The sequence below is a fragment of the Cotesia glomerata genome, linkage group LG2, assembly GCF_020080835.1.
Source record: "Cotesia glomerata isolate CgM1 linkage group LG2, MPM_Cglom_v2.3, whole genome shotgun sequence".
NCBI lineage: Eukaryota > Metazoa > Arthropoda > Insecta > Hymenoptera > Braconidae > Cotesia > Cotesia glomerata.
Window position 1 is genome coordinate 6,697,044 of NC_058159.1, and position 13,603 is coordinate 6,710,646.

The following is a 13,603-nucleotide window of genomic DNA, read 5'->3' on the forward strand; positions in this document are numbered from 1 at the left end:
ATCCTTCTATCAGTGTGCTTATCAATTTTCCGTATTATCTTTGATATTTTAGCCAGAATATTAATTCAATGAAAAAAAATAAATTATAATTCGAGTAAAATTATGAATATTTGTAATGATCTAGATAAGTACGAGTTATATATAGTTAAGGGGTAAGGTAAGGTAAGGTAAGGCTTTAACGCCAAATTGCTATAATACTTTGGCGCATTCTGGTGGCAACACGCCTCTACTCTCTCACCTCGTATATCAGGTACGTATATATTATATTATTATTCTCGAGTCTGTTCTTCTCCGTTTACTTGAATAAGTGTATGGATATATATGTATGTATTTTGTATTCAGTATTCAGTACTCTGTATGTATCCTAACTCCGTAGGCGCACTGACGTATCCTTTGTCCCACGCCGTAATCCAATTTCACGGACTGGCACAACCTACGAGTCGAGCTGAGTAGCAGGGAGAGGGAGGGGACTTTTAAACACTACGAGCGAAAAGAACACACCATTCATACATTCATACATACATACATACATACAGAGGTACATTCAACATGTATGTACATCCAAGCTGAACTCCAAACGCCAAACGCCGACAGAGATGGATTTATATATATATGTATATATATATATATATATATGTGTGTAAATACAACCGAGATAGAAATCATACGGATTGGAGTGATTGAGTGTAGTTTGTCTCTCGACTTTGACTACTGCATCAAACGTCAACGGTTTTTTTTTTTTTTTTGTATTTTTCTCTTTTTTTATGTACTCGCTCCAATTAAAAAATTTATTGTTTTTTATACTACTTTTTTTTTATTTATTTTTATTGATACTAATTGAGAGTTAATTGAGAATTATCCGATTGAAATTTGTTGCAATGTTTTTTTTTTATACTCCTAATTTTTTGGTTTTAATTTATAAATAAAAATTCGACAAGTTTGTACTCAGAAAATATTCTTAAGAAATTTTTGAAGTTTCTTAAGAAATTTTAATTAGTAAAAAAATAAAAATTATCAGCTATTTTTTTTCTATTTAAAAAAATATTAGAAACATTGAAATTCTTATTGTGTAGAAAAATAAAAGTTATTTGGAGTAAAAAAATTATTTGCTCGATATTTTTAGAGTTATTAATACAAATGTATGTTTTCCGAATCAATAAATATAAATTAAATAGACATTTTTATTTATTGAAAGGGTATAAACACCCTGTTAATACCCGCAGGCTATTTTTTTTTATTCTACAGTTTATATTTATGTTTATAAACACAATTTTTCAATTTGAAAAAAAATAAGTTAATTTTTAATAACTATAAAAAAATCGACATTTTTATTTCTAATTTGTTTTTAATAGTTAAAAAACAAATTAATTTTTAGTTTTAATAAAAAAAATAATAAAGTTTCTCACATTTATAAATTATAAAAATTAGTGATAACAATAATAGATAATTTAAAAAATGCCTGGTGTATTTTTAATATTATAAATAAATTATTTTTAAATATTAATATTAATGTTAAATAAATTTTCCACATAAATAAACAAATGTCTAATCTTTTTAATTTAATAAATAAATTATTATTAAAAAATTTAATATTAATGTTAAATAAAAAGGGAATAAATTTTTTAAATTTGTAAAAATTACTAATAACAATAATAAATAAATTAAAAAAATGCCTGATGTATTTTTAATATCATAAATAATTTATTTTTAAATATTAAATAAATTTCCCACGTTAATAAAATAAATATCTAATCTTTCTAATTTAATAAATAAATTATTAATATTGATTTTAAATAAAGAAGGGAAAAATTTTTTTAATTTGTAAAAATTCCTAATAACAATAATAAATAATTAATGAAAAAAAAATGTCGGAGATATTTTTAATATAATAAATAGAATAAATATTAATAATAAATAAAAAAAAGGGCATAAATTTCCCACATTGATAACAAAACAAATAAAAATAAAAAATAATACTGACGGATGTTGAAAACTAAAAGATATGTCGTCGGATACTCACACACTGTAATCCATACACACATAGGAATTGCACACACTAGTAAAAACTAGACTGCATCAGATACAGAGTATAAACTCCACATAAATAAATGTCGACACTCAATAATATAAATATTTCATCCAATAATAATAAAACAAGTTAAATATTAACTTTGATACAATATTATTAAAATATCATAATATATATATAGATATATACACAGCACAAAATATATATAACACACTTGGATAAAACAACTCACACAGAGAGCAAATCACTAAAATCCAATGAGAGATGAAGCGCTCGCACTGATGAGTTTATAAAACCACCCAGAACAATAATTATTAATTATTTATTTATTATTTTAAGGAGAATCAGAGAAACTCGCGTCGCCGGTTCGAGCGCTTGGCGCTTACTGAGCCATCAAGCACCCCCTCTTGCCCCTCGAGCACGAAGCTGCCGTTGTGGAACGACTGCACTGGCGTCGCACCCCGGGGACCAAAAAATTCCTCAATTCTCGATTCTCCCTCTCGCTCTCACTAATTTCCTCCCTGGCTTACCATCCAACTTACACTCGTGCTCATGCTCGTGTAATATCTGTCATCCATCATACCGCTATTTATTTATATTATTCGGTTCATTTTTTCCTTCCTTCCTATTTTTTGGTCTATTTACTCTGTTTTACCGAGCAATTGGTAAATAAAAAATAAAACGATTTTTATTGAGACTGAAGATGAAATTAATTTTATTGCATTTTAGTGGAAGCGTCCCATTGACGCCGGCCCGCCGGGACTCGAATTATTTTAATCGATTGTTTTCTTACCGCCGATTCTTTTATTTATTTTTTTTTTATTTTGCTCTTTTGGTATTAAATTAAGTGATAAATATCTAATTTATTGCTTTTTCTCTTATTATTCGTCCAATATTTTGTTTACTGTTAAGTGGTGCAGGTCTTAAACTTAATAAACATTATTAATTACTTACTGATAAAAATAATCCGATAATACGGTGTGACACTTTTTTAAGTACTAGGTATATTTATGATAACTTTATTGTTGTTTTTATTTATTTTATTTTATTTTTTTTTTTTTTTTTTCAAATTATTGAGTAATTTCAAAAAATATTCCTTTGAAATAGAAAGAATTTTTATTTTTTAACTTCTACTAATTTTTCCGACCTATGCTATCTAATGCTAGTATTAGATATATACTAGCAGAAAAAAAATGACCGTAAAGGCAGGAACGGGTTAAAAAAGAATTTTTATTTTATTTAATAAAAAATTGGTAAATTTATTTTAAAAGAAACTTTATTAATTTTTATCGATAAAGACAAAAATATTTGGGAAATTAATAGTTTTGTAAAGAAAGAATTTTTATATCAATTTTTCTTTAACTTTCATTAAAAAGAGATAGAAATTTAAAAACTTTTTTTTTTTTAATTAAATATTTGTAAAATTTATTTATTAATTTTTTATTTAAAAAATATTTTTTTTTTAATGAGAAACATTAAAAAAAAAATAATTTTAATGAAAAATTTAAAATAAAAATATAATTTACTAATAATAATTAATTACCTAAACAAAAATTTCCTCTAAAATACGTGAAATTTTAACAACAATTTAATAAAATACCGTTTATATTATAAATTCCTCGAGCCACGTGCTCCAAGTTTAAATATTAATCACTAGAGCACCAACACTTACAAACTCCAAAGTTGATGTATTAAGCCTATTATTACAAATAAAACAAAGTGTATGTACTGTAGACTTTATTTGCATTACTGTGCTTTAATATTAATTTAATACTTAATACTATAACTTGTTCTTTGGCTCACTTATTTCTACATCCCTTCTCACTCTTTCTCGCCGTAAATCACTCTTATCTGTCTCTGTCTCTGTATATCTCTCTATATATATATATATATATATATAAACCTCTGATATTTTATGTTACGCACACACGAATATGAATAAATATAATGTATGAGTGAAATAATTCTCACACTCGTAAATAAAATGATAAACGCAGTAAATATTAACTAAAGCCATCAGATATTATTATATGTAGACTGATGTGACTTACTTCTCGTCTCTTGTGATACTTGTAACTATAACCAATTGATTGTCTCGTTATTTTTATGCGTATGTATAAGTGGAATTAATACCATTGTAATTGGATACAAGAGAAGATAAAAATAAATTATAGTTTTAAAAAAATACTTTAATAAAAAATAGAAAATAATTTTTACTTAATTTAAAATAAGAAAATTGATTAACAAAAAAATTAATTTTATTATTTGTACTAATATCGATCAATAAAATACTTACAATAATTGATAACAAGTACCCCGTGTTTTTTTACGATAAAATTTATTTATTTTTATTTTAAACTTATTGAAAATAATTTTCTATTTTTTACTTCGGTTTTTTATTAAAACACTTATTTTGTATTTTTAAACTATAATTTTTATCAATTAAATACAATAATACAATAATAATTAAAAAAATTATGAAATAAAATAATAAAATAAAAAAAAAATTTTCAGTTCAAAAATTTTTCTTTTGAATCAATTTAATTTTTTTAAAGTAGATAAACAAATACAAATAACACCTCATCAAGATTATGAGTATGTGTAAATAATAATTGGTATTCATGATAAATGACAATTTTAATTTTTTAAAAACTTATAAGTAAGCGGCAAAGTAGCTAAAGAGAGCTAAAGCCAGATCGGGTTTAAGACTTGTCTTGGGTTTCCGACTAATTGCGTGACCTTAAATATAATATAAACGAAGCGTCTTGTAGTGCCTCGATATGAGACACTGTCACTACGTTCATATATCTACAATAATAATAATCAATGATGATAATAATAATAATAATAATAATATAACGAGGAGTGTGAGTATGAGTATGTATGAGGAATGAGTTTGAGGAGGAACGAGGCCGAGCGTTGCGTGAAGTTGCTTCCGCTGCAGCGGTGACACGCAGGCAAATGCTCAATAAACACGTGACACAGACATTAGGCGTAACAACCTCAAGTGACGGACTATTTTGTTTTTTATCTTTTATGTATTGCAAGTAATACTTAATAACCGAAAAGTTAATTGAGATGTTTGCTGTTAAGTTTCTGGGAATTAATTTCGCATTTTTTGGCAAGGTGCGAGTTTAATTATTACTGCCGAATAAAAAAAATTGATTAATTAAGACCTCAGTAATAAAAAAGTAACTATTTTTAAAACATTATTTTTATTCAGTGAATAATTAAATAACTATTTCACTTAAAATTTAAAACATTAAAAGGAACAAATCCGGAAACGAAAAAAGTTAATAATTCAGAGCTGCTAATAAATTCTCCGGTATTGATTTGGTGGCGAGTTTTCGGAATGATTCATCAGTTCAATTATTCATTACAGTATATTTCATCCAATTATTACCTATCGAAATGCATTAAATGTAATTGGATTAATTGAAAAAGACATTACATACCCGAATAAGTATTAATGGAGTAACCAATAGAGACCTAAATTTAAAAAATGTTGATTTTATTTTATTAATATCTGTGATGAATTTCCGAATTGTTGAAATGAAATATCGAAGAATGGAATTTGACCTGCAAATAGTTCTAAAGACTGTTACTAATTGTGAAATAGCTGCTCAAAGGTCCGAATGGCTATTAAGGAATTTTATTTATTACAGGGTTTTCTTTCGAAAAGCAATATCACTTAGTCGTATTTTTTTATGGGTTGTTCGGGAAGTCTGTCAATAATTCTGTAAATTTAAAATTAGTAATAGAAAATGAAATTTACTGTTGAAAATTTATAAATTTAAATTGTAAATTAAATAATTTCTCGGCAGTGACTAAAATTGATACATTGTATAAGTTGTTTTGGCTGCAATTATGTTTTACTAACACAAATATAAATCATTGTGTTGTTAGCTAAGTATTCAACATTGAAACTTGGCCAAACTTTTGTAAGCATTAATTTGTAATAATAACTTTTTTTATATTCGCTAGTTGTTTTAATTAATTAATATTTATTATCCATTTAAGTAATTGAAATGATTTAGTGAATTAAAATGTAGCAATTAATATAAATGTTTATTTTAATTTTTAATGTTAATTAATGCAATAAATATTAATTTAATGATTGTAAACTTTTTTTTAGCAATATATAAAAATAATATAATCAAAAACAAGTGTTGAGGTTTCAAAAAATAGGTCTCACCTTTTGCTCACATTTGTTTGTCAATTTACATTCTTTATAGGGAAAAAAAAAAAAAAAAGAAAAGAATGAACATAATAAAATAACATACAAGTATAAGAAAAGTACAAAAAGGAATGAGTATAAGCATGAATATGAATTTATGAGGGGAAAGATCAGCTGGTTACGGTGGAAGTGGCCCAAATTTGTTGCAAAAGAGCACCTGGATGTCGGTGTGAATGTAAACGAGGGAAAGATCCCCTAATACACGATAAAATTAAATCTTGGATCATAATATAAATAATAATGTATGTATAATAAATAATAAATAAAGCGAGAACCGAGAAAATAAAAATAGAGTCGATTGAAAAATGAATATCAAATAAAAGTAATGGTGCGAATTTGTTGTGACGTTAAATTTGTAATTAGGGGACAATTATCACAGATGGGATATTTCCGGTTAATCAAGATGATCAACGGAGCGTAGAATGCCACTAAACGATTACTTCAGTAGCACGCTCGAGTGAGCCCTTCATTGAAAAATCCTGGTACCAATAAAATAACTATTCGCTAGTCTCTCTATTCTATTGCTTACATATTTTATTATGTATTATATTTTATATATTTAATAGTATATATGCAGTTAATTTATGTGCAAGCTTGTGAACGATAAATTTTGCATTGTATTAGCCATTGCCTGTCGTTCAGATTATATATTTATTTATTTAACTAAAAATTTAATAACAATATTAACTTATCTTTTTAAGATTGCATTATTATTATAATTATTTTGGGCAAAATATTGAAGATATCAAATTTTTTTTATATCTGATTTTTTAGACAGAATATTGATTTAAAAAAAAAATTTATTATGAGTAATAATATTTCTATTAATCTTAGTAAATGTACGTACATAAAATGCGCGTGTGCAATGAACGATGCGCGATCCTTGGATCTATTATTTATTGCCCAGTAATTCAATAACCATTATTATGATTTATAGTGTATATAATTGCTAACATAATACACATAAGTAATAGATAAAAAAAGCATAGAAATAGTAACTAGTAATTTTTATAAAAGTTTCTTAGGAAATATCTTCAGGCTCTATTAAGCGCTTGTTAAAACACTGTGGGAGCGTCAAATGGTCATTAATTTTTATCAGGTTATTAATTACTAGAGCGCTTAATCCAATTAACGTCGGGACGAAATAATATTTGTACCCATTGAAAATTTTTAATGTCTCTCTAATTTTAATAAAGTCACTGAAATAAGTACAATTGGATATTTAAATAAAAACCGGGAGTATAAAATATAATTTAGCATTTGATATGGAAAAGTTGCTCCAAAAGGATATATCTTGAGTATCGTAGGAAGAAAAAGCTTTGTGCCGGTGCATTTGCCGGCAAAAACGTAATAATACGTACATAGAGCTGAAAAAAGTCGAGGGCTTTGACTACGTGAGAATTTCCATGAGAGGGACGAGAAAAGAAAACGATTAAATAAAAAATGAGAGAGCAAGAGAATACGAGTGGCATTGGCTGGCAGCTGCAACATTCGCTTTAAAAAATGGACATACTCAGCCAGCACACAGCATACATCAGTTGCACGGTAAGTATAAGTGGCTGCTGCACTGTACGGATACATACACACATTTTTGCTCTACTCATGCATTATATTATTCTCAATCTCTGCTCGACGCGCTGACGATTAAGAGTTACTCATGCAGTTTTCCGGGTTAATACTCCGGGTCACGGAGCCGACATGTTGCGCACAATTGATCTAATAATAAACGACAATAAGCTTCATTGTATTAAATATAAATAAAATGACGGTTTAACTCTCAACAATTTTAACTTTTAATTTAATTTAATTTTTTAAAATGAAATTTTGGATGGAAAAAAAAATAAATAAAGAGCCGAAGGAGCGATATAAAAGAGTGGAAAAAGTGTCTTGCGAATTTAGCATGTTGAAAGATAATTGCCAGCGCCCGAGGGCAAACTGGAACGTGGTGGTCGTGGCTAAGAAACTACACAACCGGTTAAAGTGTGCGTAAAACACGCACACAGCATAAATACTTGTAATCTCACTTTAGCTGGCTCTCTCATACCTAAAAGTGATGCCGACAGAAAACCGGCAAGTAATCTCTCCCATCCGATGTACAATGTGGATATATATGTATGTATGGATCCTCGTGGCCTCGCGTTACATATCCTTTGTCCGTGTGGTAATCCTTAGGCCAACCACACACATGTCTCGATTTATGTATAAATGCACTTTTGCAAGATGGTGTATGTGAATGCATGTATGAACCGGGAGCTCAAGTTTAATGGTGTTGAGGATATGTTGCGCGGTAGCTCGTGCGCACATCGCCAAAGATAAACCGACTTAACTTTATATCCAAGTATATATAAAAAAAAATAATTATTATTATTATTATGATAAAAATTGATACTCCAGATATCAAGGTATTAAATCTAATCGCGGTTTTATTAAAAACGCTCATGAAGGCTGATTATTTGCATATTTCATTAAGTCGATTGATTTTTTAAGTTTTTTGTGTTTCGGTTATTTAATGGTAATTTTTCAATTGATAATAATAATAAATTTTTTAAAATTTTATAATTATTATTGTTATTTTGGGCGAAATATTGACAATAAGAAAAAATTATAAGAGACTTTTTTTTGTAGAAAATTGAATTTTATATAAAAAAGTTTCTTATCAATTTGTTAGTATTACAGCTGATGTCGTTATGAATGTACTGAATTATTCTGTGATAATTGGTAGAAAATTTAAGTTGTTAATTTTTGAAAAAATTTTTTATAAGATGCATTCTAATACTTTGTATGTTTCAACAATAATATATTTTAAACTGTGAACTAGTATGATTAAGGTATACTTGTATACTATGAAATTTTTTTTACATATATTTTTGTATACAAAAGTTATAATTTTTATGTTTATTTGTAGTTGCTGAGGAAGTCCTAATGAAAGGACGAAACGTTCAACTAGAATCAATACATAGTTCGAAATTATTGTCCTGAATTCCTGTGACCAATTTTAATGAATTAACATTTTCTGGACGTGATCAAAATTTTAAAGTTTCTTATCAATTTTTTTTATCTTTGATTTTTTCGACAAAATATTGAAATAAATAGAAAATTCAAAAATTTTTATTATTATTTTGAGAAAAATATTGAAGATAGAAAAAAAGGATGAGAACTTTTTTTATAGAAAATTAAATTTTCGATAAAAAAGGTCCTTATGAATTTTTTGTTATCTTTGATATTTTAACCAGAATATTAATTCAATGAAAAAAATAACTTTTTTTTTAACAGTAAAAAATGAAAATGATATTTTATGAGGCTGGTGAATAACAAATAAGAGATAGGAAGTAAGTTTTTAACGGCTGTTTGAGATGAGCACATTTGATCCAGCATGTGATGTAGCATAGAATGTTATTATGTTTTAGCATTTAAATGGATTATTGGGCCCCTGAGTGAGCTACGCCATTGAAAAGGTATCTCCATACAATATTCTACCAGTAAAGGCATTGAATATAGGAGCAAGAAAATAGGGATAAGGATGTATGTAGATAGGGAAGATGTTTCACGATTCAGTAAACTCAAACCTGTTGTTCATATTCTTTGGTTGGTATCTACCAATTCAACTTCTATGTCAATCAAATATTATGATTAGATTCTCTCTCACCATGACTGTGTTAATTAATCAGAACCGAAGTTAAAAATAAACGCAAAAAGAAAGATTTGTTTTTAGGATGCGAGCAGAGGATGGCTTATTCGTTAGTCGTATCGCATACAAATACCAGCTCGTGCTGTCGAATGCCTGGCACTGTTCTGGTGTTGGTTCACGTGTGTTTACGGTGCTATCAACACAACACAGAACAGAGAACATACACGTCTGTGAAGACATGAGAGAGTGTTTTATCGTGACTCGCATTTATGTTACAACACCGCGGTACGGCTACTACTATGTGTACATACTTGCATGTGTGTGAAGTATGTATGCTGCGAACGTCTAACGACAGAGAGGAAGACACCGACGACATTGAATGGTGATTACACCTTATACATTAATGTGAAAACAGTGTCACGTTTTTTAAATATTCCTTAATTAGTAACCAGTAACCAGATCCCACTATATCTTACGTCGTTACATCCTATCCTAACTTTTAGTCTTCTCCACATCTATTTTTATTTATATCTTTTTACTAATTTTATTCCATTTATTTTTCCGCTTTTATTTATTTTAAATAATAATTACTAAAAAAAAATTTTTATTCAATAGATAATCTATTTCTTCATACTTAGGAAGAATAATTAACACACAATAAGAAAAATTTCTTGACTAGAGAACATAATTCTTGGCTCAACAAAATTTTCGGGTGCCTGAAAGAAGACCGAAGTTGTGTTGGCCGAAGTAAAAATTTTTCTTCAAATTCCATTCTTGGTGAAAGTAATTTTTTATTAATTCAAATTATCATAAATACTTAATACAACAAATTTTTATATTAGGTCAAGATTTTTAGATACTTTAAGGAAGCAACGCCACCTACTTCAGCTGAGAAAAAAATTTTTCTCTTAAATATTTGATACTCATTTTATATTATTTTAGCGTGCAATTATACATATTGAATGAAAAAAAATGTTTCAATATTATTTGATCTTCTCATTTGACATGTTAATCAATAAAAATATAAATTAAAATTTACTTTTATCGAGAAATTTAATTTTTTGGAGCAAGAGAGAAATTTTCTCAAGACAAGAAAATTTACTTCTATCAAGAACTAAATTTTTTGGAGCAAGTGGCTGAATTTTCTCAAAACAAGATTTTTTTGACTTAAATAAATTTTCTTGGATCAAGATGCGCATTTCTTAAAGCAAGAGAATTAATTTAGTTAGAATAAGTGAAATTTCTTGGGTCAAAAAAAAATTTTTTTTTTCGCTCAAGAAAATAATTAGGAAGAAAAATATTTTCTTGGCTCAAGTGAACCTTTTTTTTCTGTGCAATTTTAAATTATAATAATACAATTTTATTTATTTTTCTAGATTTAATACGATTTAATATATTTTTTAATTAATTAGAGACAAACATTTCATTAAAAATAAAAATCGACATAAAAATTAACGAACTTAAGTCCTGCCATAAAAAATATAATAATTATAATTCTTGTTAAAAAAAATTTAGATTAATTTTTATAAAAAATTTATTATTATTACTAAAGTTGTAATTGAAAATAAAATAAATGTTATTATTTTGTTTGATAAACACATGTAACTATTTGATAAATAGACAGCGTATAGAGTAATAGTATTGGATTGGATAAAAAAAATAAAAAAGATATAAGAGAAAAGTTTATAGGGTGGAGGAAGGAGGATAGGAGTACTATAAAGTGAGTAAAGGGAATAACTGGTATGTATCCCTAAACGTTTGAGTGACGAGAGTCGAGTGATTATCTCAGAGGCTCTGAGCGCAGTATATATGTATAAGATAAAATATATATGTATTGGTAAGCATAGAGAGTATGTATATAGAGGGTAGCAGTGACTATAATGCCGTAAATGTCAGAAGCCGGGTAGAAGTAGAAGTGGCTAGGGGGAAGCTGCCGAAGAAGGCGCTGAAGTGAGGCAGCCGCCTGTTCACCATTGTGCGAGAGAAAAACGACCAAGACCCAAACTCACACATACAGAATACAGAATACAGAATACAGATATAGAAGAGTTGTTTAAGCGAGAAAGAGAACATAAATGCCCGGGCAAAAACCCACGACCTCGCTCCTTTCAATGGCTTCGACAATTAAGACGGAAGTTTATAATAAACGTAGATGTCGTAATTGCTGTATTTAAAAGTTTGCGTGACTTATTTTTATTTAAGTAAAAACATGCTCTTGTGATTAATAGCGACATTTAATTAACGTGAGAAAAAAATACTATATTCACTCACTAAATATTTAGTTTTTTAACAATCAACTATTATATTCCCTATCGGAAAATTTTTGTCAATGGAATTTTTTTTAATGAATTTTTTATTTTTTTACGCAAGATATGTTTTCATCACTTTTTTTATTTTCATAATAAATTAATCTCATGGATTATTTTGATAGTTTCAAATTTAATAATACTTAAATTTTTTTCTTTGAATAAAATACTTTAATGTCTTTATTATTTTAGAGTATTTTATTCTTAAATAAACAAATGCTTGAATTTTATCGACAAAATTTTTTTAAATTAATACTAACAATTTACTTTGACCAAAAAAAATTTTTTTTTTTAATTAAAATGAATAATTCCTGCTAATAATGATTAACTAATTTATTCCCTTTGAATAAAATTCTCCAATATTTTAATTTTTAATTTTTCGTATTTTTGGAGTATTAATTTATGTTTTTATCAGTAATTATTCCACAAAAAGTCAATACTACTCCAATTATCAGACCATGAAAGAGAATTTTTTAGGAGGTTCAATATCAAGATTTGAATTCTGTCGGAGGGTTGTATTTCTTGGCTTTGCAGAGTCAAGATCGAGTGTAATATACGTTTATATATCAGGTAGAGTGTAGAGCTGTTTCCATACACATGTGTGGGTTAGGAGGGTCGATGGAATGGAAAGAGGAAGCGACATGACGATGCCGAGTCGTGTAAGAGACCGAGTAGTATAGCAATAGCAGTAACAGAGGATCGACTCAAAGCTGCTGCTGCTGCTGCAAGTGCTTGGAAATGAAGGAAAAGGATCGACAATGAGAGAAAGAAAGATGAGGATATGAGAGAGCCAATATATACAGAGACAAGGACAGAGCTAGTCGGTGTAGTCTGGCGAGTAGAGTCAGGTAAAATTGGACGGTCTTGTCCAACTCTGCTGAGAAAACAGGGATAGACACTTGTACTCGGTCTTCCATAAAACATTGCTGCCGACTCTGTTTCTAAACTCGACACTGTTCTACTCCAAACTATAAGGATGATTACGTACACACTCTATTTAAAATCCAAATTTATTAAACTTCATACTTTTACATTGGAGTTTGCAATTACAATTATTGTAATTATAAGTCAAATTGGTAACAATATTTCCGGAATGCAATTATAAATAATAACTTGAGAACATATAATTGTTTTTAATCACGAGCATTGATAACATGTAATTTATTATTATTATTATTTATAATTAACAATAATAACAAGGCATAATTCCAAAATTTATTTTATTATTAATATTTTCGACAAAATATTGAAGATACAAAAAATCATAAGAAACTTTTTTTTATAAAAAATAAAATTCTTTATAAAAAAAATTTTATCAATTTTTTTTATTTTCGATATTTTAGACAGAATATTGATTTAAACAAAAAAATGAAAAAATTGTATTAAAATTCGTTTATTTTTTT

General features: G+C 27.4%; 1 protein-coding gene across 6 annotated transcripts in view; it reads right to left on the bottom strand.

Annotated features, from left to right (window-relative positions):
* Positions 1 to 13,603, bottom strand: part of LOC123259379 (zinc finger protein 608-like) — a 95,086-nt gene that overhangs the window by 54,382 nt on the left and 27,101 nt on the right. Inside the window, exon 1 of one of the 6 annotated variants that reach the window (XM_044719837.1) lies at positions 2,262 to 2,416. The exons of 3 other annotated variants lie outside the window; for them this stretch is intronic. The gene's annotated coding sequence lies outside the window, so the exon portion shown is untranslated. Of the gene's footprint in view, positions 1 to 1,981; positions 2,194 to 2,261; positions 2,417 to 13,603 lie in introns of those variants that run through there. 2 more of the 6 variants (XM_044719833.1, XM_044719834.1) reach the window with 2 other exon arrangements.